The 9,297-nt window shown below is 32.9% G+C and overlaps 1 pseudogene; it reads left to right on the plus strand.

Moving 5' to 3' along the window:
* Positions 1 to 4,610: 4,610 nt before the first annotated feature.
* LOC113862227 lies at positions 4,611 to 8,450 on the plus strand (annotated as a pseudogene).
* The last annotated feature ends 847 nt before the right edge of the window (positions 8,451 to 9,297 follow it).

The following is a 9,297-nucleotide window of genomic DNA, read 5'->3' on the forward strand; positions in this document are numbered from 1 at the left end:
CCCCAAATGTACATTTCTCAGGATTAAACAGCATCATATGTCGTCTTAATTCATTGAATACTTTAGCTAAATGTTTGACATGACTGTTGATAGAAATATATTTAATTACCATATCGTCGATGTAAACTTCCATACACCTCCCTATTTGTCTTACAAAACTCTTGTCCATCAACCTTTGATATGTTGCTTCTGCGTTTTTAAGACTGAAGGGCATAACTTTGTAACAAAAGTTAATTGAGTCTATTATAAAGGCCGTCTTTTCTTCATTCGGGAGATATATACGGATTTGATTGTATCTGGAGTATGCATCCAAAAAGGTAAGTATCTTGTGGCCAGTAGCTCCATCGACCAAGGCGTCGATGTTGAGAAGGGGATAAGCGTCCTTTGGACATGCTTTATTTAAATTAGTGAAATCGGTGCACATCCTCCACTTTCCATTTGTCTTTCTTACCATAACAATATTAGCCAACCAGGTGGAGTATCAAACTTATCAAAAAAGTCAGCTTGTAATAATTTGTTAGTCTCTTCCCGAACCGCTCGTGCTCTATCACCACCTATCTTCCTCTTTTTCTTGGCGACTAGTTTGGCCCCCCTTGTAGACTAATAAATGATGGCATAATAAATTGGGGTCTATGCCTGACATATTTGAGGCTGACCATGCAAACAAGTCAACATTACTTGTCAGTTAGAAATCCACATTTTACCATAATTTTTAGTATGATTTTGTTAATAAATAAGTAGTAAAATGCTAAGTAAACTTGAAAATATCATAAAAATTGCATACTATTTATAATTGTATAAATAATTTAGAATTTTAAATTTTAGTCCAATTCTGAACAATTTAACTCAAAAGTGACTGAATCCTTGTACAAAAGCTTGAGCTGAGAATTTGAGTTGAAGATTGAAGTGAAGAAAGTAGAGGAATTGAGCTTAAAAGATGAAGAATCAAGTGTTATATGAAGGGCGTAATCACTCTGAGTACATAGAGTGAACAATTTGAAGAAAAAAGTTCATGAAGATCATCAGAGTAGCTACTTCAAGTGTTCAGAGTAGCTACGCAATTGAACGCGTAGCCACTTCAAGTTCCCAGAGTACCTACGCACAACGCGTAGCCACTTAAAGTGTTCAGAGTAACTACACACAAGGCTAATTCAGAACTGTATAGTGCGCGTAACTACTTCCAATGATCAGAGTAGCTACGTAGTTGGCGTAGCTACTTCAAGTGCCTAGAGTAGCTACGCAAAAATAACAGAATTTTAAATATCACTTCTACGTGTCAACTTTGAATGATTTAAGTTCTTAAATCAGATTTAGAAGCTTCTAGAAGACTTTTGATGCTAGAATTCTTAGAGAATAACATGTGGAAAAGCAAAAGGCGGAAAAAATCATATAAATAGAAGTTAAAGGTTCAGAAAAAAGGACTTTTGGTTCATTTTTGTTATTTTTTACTTTGTAACTATTTTAACTTCCAAGAGAAGTCAGGGAGACAGATTGGGAGCAACTTTCAAGCTTCATTTCTAGAGGAATCAAAGTGAAGATTGGGTCTTTGGAAGATGTTCTTCTGCTTCTTGTCTTCTTCTTCTCTTACTTCTCCTTTCTCCATTGTAATGTTGTTCTAAACCTTTTTGGTTAGGGATCTATGGATCCAGATTTGATGTTGTGATGTAATTGTGGATTGAATCTTGAGATTTTAATTGAATTGAGTATGTGATTCTGTTCTTAATGCAGTTGTGAACTAATCATTCATTCAATTGAATTTAGAGGAATTTTCATCAATGGAAATTGAGTTTGTTTCTCATATCTAAATCATATGCCTAGGTTATTGAGATCTTAGGAATAAGTATCACGATCTAGTAATCTTATAATTTCCAGAACTTAATGCAACATTTGATTAAATTTCACCTAAGGGATTAGGGAGGTTTAATTAGGTATTAGGATCAATGAAGCAAAGAATTGTCCTTTGGTTAAAGAAGTGAAGTTGATTAGAAATCAATTAAAATTCTCAGAGTTCATAGCATGATTATATTGCAATTGAAAATCTGGTGAAGTGATTCCTAACTATTTTCTATATAGTATTCTTAATACAAATTTTGTATTTTGTTTTTACAGCAATTCCATCACCTTTCAATTGTCTTTATTTCTTACTCTCACATGTTACAAACCTCTCAATGAAATTTTATGTTCAACTAATTGTTGAATTGTGAAATGGTAATTGAAATAAAATCCTTGTGGATGATACTTGGGGCTCATATTGAATTCCAAATTTTATTACTTGCTACAACTACCTAGTACACTTGCTAGTTAGTTCTCAAATTTTGTGACAATCAGCACCTTTTGGAGTGTCTGGTGCTCGTCCGAGGACAAGCCTGCTTCGAGATACGTGATCTCCTCGAGTTTTTTTTCCTATTTGAAAAGGTTTATTATTCTCGTTGCGTTCAACCCGAAACCCTTCATCTATTCTCGGGTCAAGTTCTACATCTAAATCAACCTCTAACCAAGGAGATATGATGTTGACATCTCGTCTGTGTGAGGGAAGCGGTTTTACACATAAGCTTGCAAAATAACAGTCTCTGGTCATCTTCTGGTCTGCATGGACCGTGACAATTCGGCCTCTGTCTAAAAAGAATTTCAAGGCCAAGTGAGGAGTAGATACTATGGCTTTCAAGTTGTTGAGAGATGGGTGAATGAGCAGTATATTGCATGACGTGCTTGCATGTACTACTACGTAAGTTACCTTCATAAATCTTCCATCCTGTTCTGAGCCGAAAAGGGTGTATAGATCTATGCATCCTCAAGTTTACACTCACTCACCTAAGAATTCGATAAGTGGTTCATTATATTCCTTCAATTCTTCTTCTGGTATACCCAACTGCTTTAAGGTATTCTAAGAAAAGATGTCAGCCAAGCTCCCTTGATCAATTAAGATTTTACAGATCGTGCAATTAATGATATCAACACTTATAACCATGGGATCATCCTAAACAAGGTCCACCCCTTAGAAATCTTTGTCAGTAAACATGATTGGAGGGATTCAGATTTCGCTTCCCAATGATATATAATTTACTGATCAGACATGCCTCAAATGCCTTTTCCTGGCTGAGTTAGTAGACCCATCTCTAGCAAATTCTCCTGCTATAGTGTTAATGACGACCGCGAGAAGGCGAGGGTACTTCTCACGCTCGTCATGATGTCTAACAGGTGGTTCTTTCGATCTATTGCACTACCTTTTTGTTCTTTCATCATATCTCTTTGAGGGTTCAGACTAGTAATCCCTACCCCTCTCAGTGCGTGTTTGTACAAATCCTTGTAGGTGTCCAACTTTAACAAATACTTTGATATGGTCTTTAAAGGCTGTACATTCTTCAGTGGCATGCCCCCTATTTCTGCGGTATCGACATAATTTTGACTTGTCTTCCCGAGGAAGGGTATTGGCACGCATAGGGATGGTTAATATCTCAGTTGTCGGTGCTTGCTGGAGTACCATTGACCGATTGGTGTTGAGGGTTGCGCAGGTGGTGTATTTGGGTGCTCTCATTGATCGCTCAGTTTCACCTGTTTGGTCTTTGTTTTCCTGCCGATTTTTGAATGGTTCATTCATGTTACCTTCTCTTGGGTTTAACCCTAGTTCCATTCTTTCTTAACCTTGATATTCAGCCAATTCTTCCATCTGCATGTACTTGGCTACACAACTTCTCAATTCATCTAAATCATCGGGTGGTTTTTTGCATATACTGTTGACGAAAGGTCCCGATTTCAAAGCTGTGGTAAGGTGATTCATTGTGACTGCCAGCTTTAGGTTGTGAATTGACAGAGCCACCTTGCTGAAACATTCCATGAAAGCTCTAAGTGTCTCTTTCTTTACCTGACAGATATTTACTAATGCCAATGACGTCAATGGTGAGGATGACTTGTAGTAAACTGCAATTTGAATCGCCTAGTAAGCATTGCAAAGGAATCGATAAATGAAAGGGGTAACTTGGTAAACCAGTTGAGAGCTGGTCCTTGAAGTGAGGTTGGAAAGATCCGGCATAACAAGGCATCGTTCTCAGTATACAGGCTGACTTAAGTTGTAAAAATATCCAAATACTCTTCTGGGTCAGAGGTTCCATCATACTTTTCCAATGATAGGTCCCTCCGATTTTCTAGTAACTTAGCTTCCAAGATAAGTTGGATGAAAGGACTCCAACCTAATGTTCTATCTCATTCAATGGAAGGAGTAGTTCTTGTTTGCAAGCATGTTTTCGGCTTTTCCTACAAGGCCAAAGATTCTCCTTGCTCTTGGACGAAGGGGATAGTTTGAGAAGGAATGTAAGTTCTGATTTTTTTTCCTCAAATTGGCGTTTCCTTCCCTAAATCTGACAACTCAAGAGTGTCTTTTTCTCTCAACCTTTGTATCTCCATCATTTCATCCGTCAATTGTCTTACTACCAAAAAGAGGTTTTCATCTCCTCCCCCTTCGACAAAAACTTCAGGTATCGGTGGGTTAGGTATAGTATCCTCATGCTGATGAGAGGCTCCCCATTGTTGGCTCTGTTCTTCATGCTGGCTCCTTGTTAGTACCATGATTGATCTAAATTTGAGGCAAATCGGGCCCCACAAAGGGCGCCAAAATGTTCCTACTTGGGATACACTGGTCATCTAGAAACTCCTCTTCTGCGAAGGAAAACGACATCCTTATAAGTATCTCTGTCTTTTCTCTGTATGACGTGGGTGGTGTATCTGTAAAAGGTACTTCAATGATAAAGTCAGATGTTGATTTAAACAATAAATCCTATTGAATATTCGAAAGTCAACATTTTGCTTGTACTTCTTGCTTTCCTTTTATAGACAGTATTTTGGGCTAATGGGCTTCATGAGTTAACCTTGTCTTAGGCCTTCTGTTTAGATATATAATTAATGATTATCTACCTTAATCTATTCCAATATGTCTAATTTATCTTAACTTGACTGGGTGTTTGTCTTTGTGCCGAGAGGGTACTCAGATTCCTTTTCTTTTTTTTTTCCAAAATGGCCGAGTAGTGCCTTGTCTAGTACAGTTCTTATAATCTATAAAACCAAAACAATACTTGAAAATATGGCTTTTGTTTTTGCGATAAAATGATTAAAACCTCAAATTCATCTCTAAAAGATAGAAAATTCTTTAATTTGATTTCTAAAACAAATAAATATTAAAATTAATAATTAAATGTATACTTTTTCATTTATTTTAATTCTTCTATTAAAATTCATTGATCAACTCTTAAAAAATGGTAATGTAACATTGTAACACATTAGGTGTAAGTCTTGTATAAGTCTAGAACAATTGCCTCCTAGTTTGACACCTTGATGGGAAGTGTCAACGTGTTTCTTAACACCAATCCATAATACCAATCATTCCTATTCCTTCCTAAGCTTATGCCAACGTGCCATTTATGTGTTAAGATAGAGATCACCTTGTGAGACTGTGTGATCATTAGTATAATCGTGTCATTTTGTTAAGGTTCATGGCTAACTAACCTATCACTATGTAGCATTTGCTAAGTCGACGTAGTTGTTTGGGCTATATGCATTCTTTTGTGTAGGATCCACTACCATCAAAGTGAAGGCATCCATGGATGAGGCTATGAATCTGATTAACAAGTCATTCACATGTAATTGGGAAATAACTTGGTTGAGAGTGCATTTCACAATTCCCAATATCATCACAAAGTTGAAGAAAATGAATGCTTCTTATTTTGACATTAGTTTTGCATGAATACATACCTATTTAATGTTATTTTAACATTTATACCCACAATGGCGTATCTGTATAGAGTTAAGGTAGGCAAATGTATCTTCTTAATTTTGATAAATTATTTTTAATAATATAATTTTTTTATATTTTGTACCCCCTAATTTTATATTTTTGTACCTCTTAATTTTTTTATATTTTTTTTACTTTTATAATTTAAAGTTGATCAAATAATTAAGTTCAAGCCCAAACTTAAGTCCAAGTCAAACTAATTTGTAATTCTTTAGAATGAAACATGCTAAAAGTTGAAATCAATTAAAAATAATAATTTTTTATTCTTACTTTTTTACTTTTCTTCTCCAACAAGTTTGTAAACTTTCTTTTTACTTTTCTTCTCCAACAAATTTTGTAAACTTTCCCTAAACTTCTATTGGCCTAACTTACGGTAAACTTCCACACAAAATTACTTTCAAATGAGCAACAATTTTCATCAAACCCTAAAGAATCAAGTTCTCAACCACAACAAATTGAGCTCAACTTAGAAGACTTGCCATCAGATCCAGGAAAGCGCATAAAAATTTCAACCTATAATCCTAATGATAATGATAAGATTCGAAGAGCATATTTGCAAAAAGGACCTTGCCAACTTACTTAACATAACTTTCCCCAAAGAAAATTTGAGAGTTCTTTAAGAAGATTTTCTCTGTCTTGGTTTAATGAATTTGGTAATTGGTTGGAGTACAGTATTGAAAAAGATACAGTTTTTTATTTATGTTGTTATTTTTTCAGGCCTGAATTTGGAAAGCAATCTGGTGGGGACACATTTGTCACAAGGGGTTTATAAGTTAGAATAAGAAAGAAGCACTCTCTTCTCATGTTGGAAGTCCTAATAGTGCTCATAACATTGCTTGGAAGAAGTGTCAAGATTTGATGAATCAAAATCAACATATTAAAGTTGCAATTTTTAAGCAATCTAAACAAGTTCGTGACTTATATCGAAGGTGTTTAACTGCATTCGATTTCTATTGAAGCAAGGATTAGCATTTTGTGGCCATGATGAATCAATCAATTCTATTAATCAAGGTAATTTCCTTGAACTTCTCAAGTTTCTTTCATATCATAATGTTATCTTAGGAAATGCACCTGAAAATCATCAATTAATTGCTTCATTGATCCAAAAGGATATAATTAATGTTGCAGCATTAGAAACCACAAATGCTATTATTAATGATATTGGAGAAGAACTATTTGCTACTATTGTTGATGAAGCTCGTGATATATCAAATAAAGAACAAATGGTTGTTGCTTTGTAGTATGCTAATAAAAGTGGAAGTATTGTTAGTGCTTTGTTGTCATGGTGCATGTCTTATCTTTGAAAATGGCAATTACTGAATTATTTTGCAAATATGGGCTTAGTGTGTCAAGAATTCGTGGACAAGGGTATGATGGTGCTAGTAACATGCAAGGTGAATTTTTTGGTCTTAAAAGTTTAGTCTTGAAGGAGAATTCATCTGCATTTTATGTACATTGTTTTGCTCATCAGTTACAACTTACACTAGTTATTGTAAAAAATCACATTCAAGTTGCCTCTTTTTTTAATTTAGTGTCTAATTTATTAAATGTTGTTGGGGGATCTTGCAAACGACATGACATGCTTCGTGAAAAACAAATAGCCAAAGTTAGAGAGGCATTGAGAAAAAGGAGAAATTCTCAGTAGACAAGGTTTAAATCAAGAAACTAGTGTCACACAAGCTATTGATACTCGATGGTGTTCACATTATAGAACTTTGATAAATTTGATTTTGATGTATTCTTCAATCATTGATGATCTTGAAATTATAAAAGAAGATGGATCAAATGCAGATCAAATAGCCGAAGCCAATGGTCTTTTAAATTCGATAAAAGATTTTGATTTTGCATTCACGTTACATTTGATGAAAAAAGTCTTAGATATTTCAAGTAAACTATCACAAGCATTACAAAGAAAAGATCAAGATATAATCAAAGCCATGAATTTGGTTAACATCACAAAGCAATGATTACAAACCATGAGGGATAGTGGATTTGATTCTTTATTGAAGGAAGTAATTTCATTTTGTAATGTGCATACCATTCATATTCCTAATATGGAAGATACTTTTTTGTTCAAGGGAAGATCACAACGCAAAGCTCAAGTTGTCACAGTAGAGCATCACTATCGAGTTGAATTATTCTATACTATTGTGGACATGCAACTTTAAGAACTTAATTATTGTTTCACAGCGGTAAATACTCAGTTGCTTCTTTGTATGATGTGTTTAAATCTAACTAATGGCTTCTCTGCTTTTGATAAAAGAAGACTAACTGACTTTGCCAAGTTTTATCCACATGAGTTTTCTTCAAGTGATTTAGTAATGCTTAATAATCAACACGAGACTTTTATTATTGATATGTGTGGTAGTGTCGATTTTGCATCCTTAAAAGGAATCACCATGCTTTCAGAGAAGTTGGTTGAAAATAGAAGATATATTGTTTATCTTCTTTTGAAGTTAGCAATGATTTTACCAACAGCCACAACAACAGTAGAAAAGGCCTTTTCTGCTTTGAAAATTATAAAAACTGGTTGCACAATCGAATGAGAGATGCTTGGATGAATGATTGTCTAATAACTTATATTAAGAAAGATATATTCAATAGCATTGATAATGAGCTAGTCATTTAACGATTCCAAAACATGAAATTACGCAGAAGACAATTGTAAGATATGTAATTTTTCTTTTATTATCTATTATCAATATTAGAATTTTAATATTGATATAATTATTTTTATATGATGATGATATTGTAAGTCTTTTAATTTTTTAAAATAAAAAATTTGCAATTCCTAAACTTAGGTCTTAGATTCGTCATTGTACACCTGACACCTTGTATAAATTAAAAAGTAGTTATGTTGTAGTTGTATAGAATATTTTATACTTATACTTAAATTAGGTATTAAAATATCATTACTCTAGTTAAAGTGATAATGAGCAGAGATGAATATAGATTGAATTTGAATAAAAGTAATTTAAATTTATTTAAAATCTAATTATACATATTAAATTTTAAACTAATCTATTTTAATTTTTTAAAACATGTTTAAAATTGATATTTAATTTAAAAATAGTTTTAAAAATATTCATATGTTTTCAGAAAAATTAATATGAACATTATAGGATAAAATGTATTTTTATTTTGTGTAGATATTATTTTATTTATTTATTTATACTTGTTTTAATAATTTTGATTTTTCATAATTTAAACTGTTTTAAAATAAGTTTTATCATTACTTAATAATAAATTAATATGTGTTTAGTTATATTATTTTAAAATATTATTGACTTGACATAATTAAATGTATAATATGTTTATTAAATAATGATAAGAAATAATTTTAAAAGGTTAAAATAGAATATATTTATAAAAAAAAAACTATAAATAGACTATACTAAAATCTTTAAGATAAATATAAATATACTAAGTAATTATTTCATATAATATTTCATTTTTGTCTGTAACAACTATATAGTGTTAGAGCTTGTTTGTTTACTCTTTTAAAATAGAATTTT

Source organism: Abrus precatorius, unplaced genomic scaffold, assembly GCF_003935025.1.
Source record: "Abrus precatorius isolate BTA unplaced genomic scaffold, Abrus_2018 Scaffold3, whole genome shotgun sequence".
Classification (NCBI taxonomy): domain Eukaryota; kingdom Viridiplantae; phylum Streptophyta; class Magnoliopsida; order Fabales; family Fabaceae; genus Abrus; species Abrus precatorius.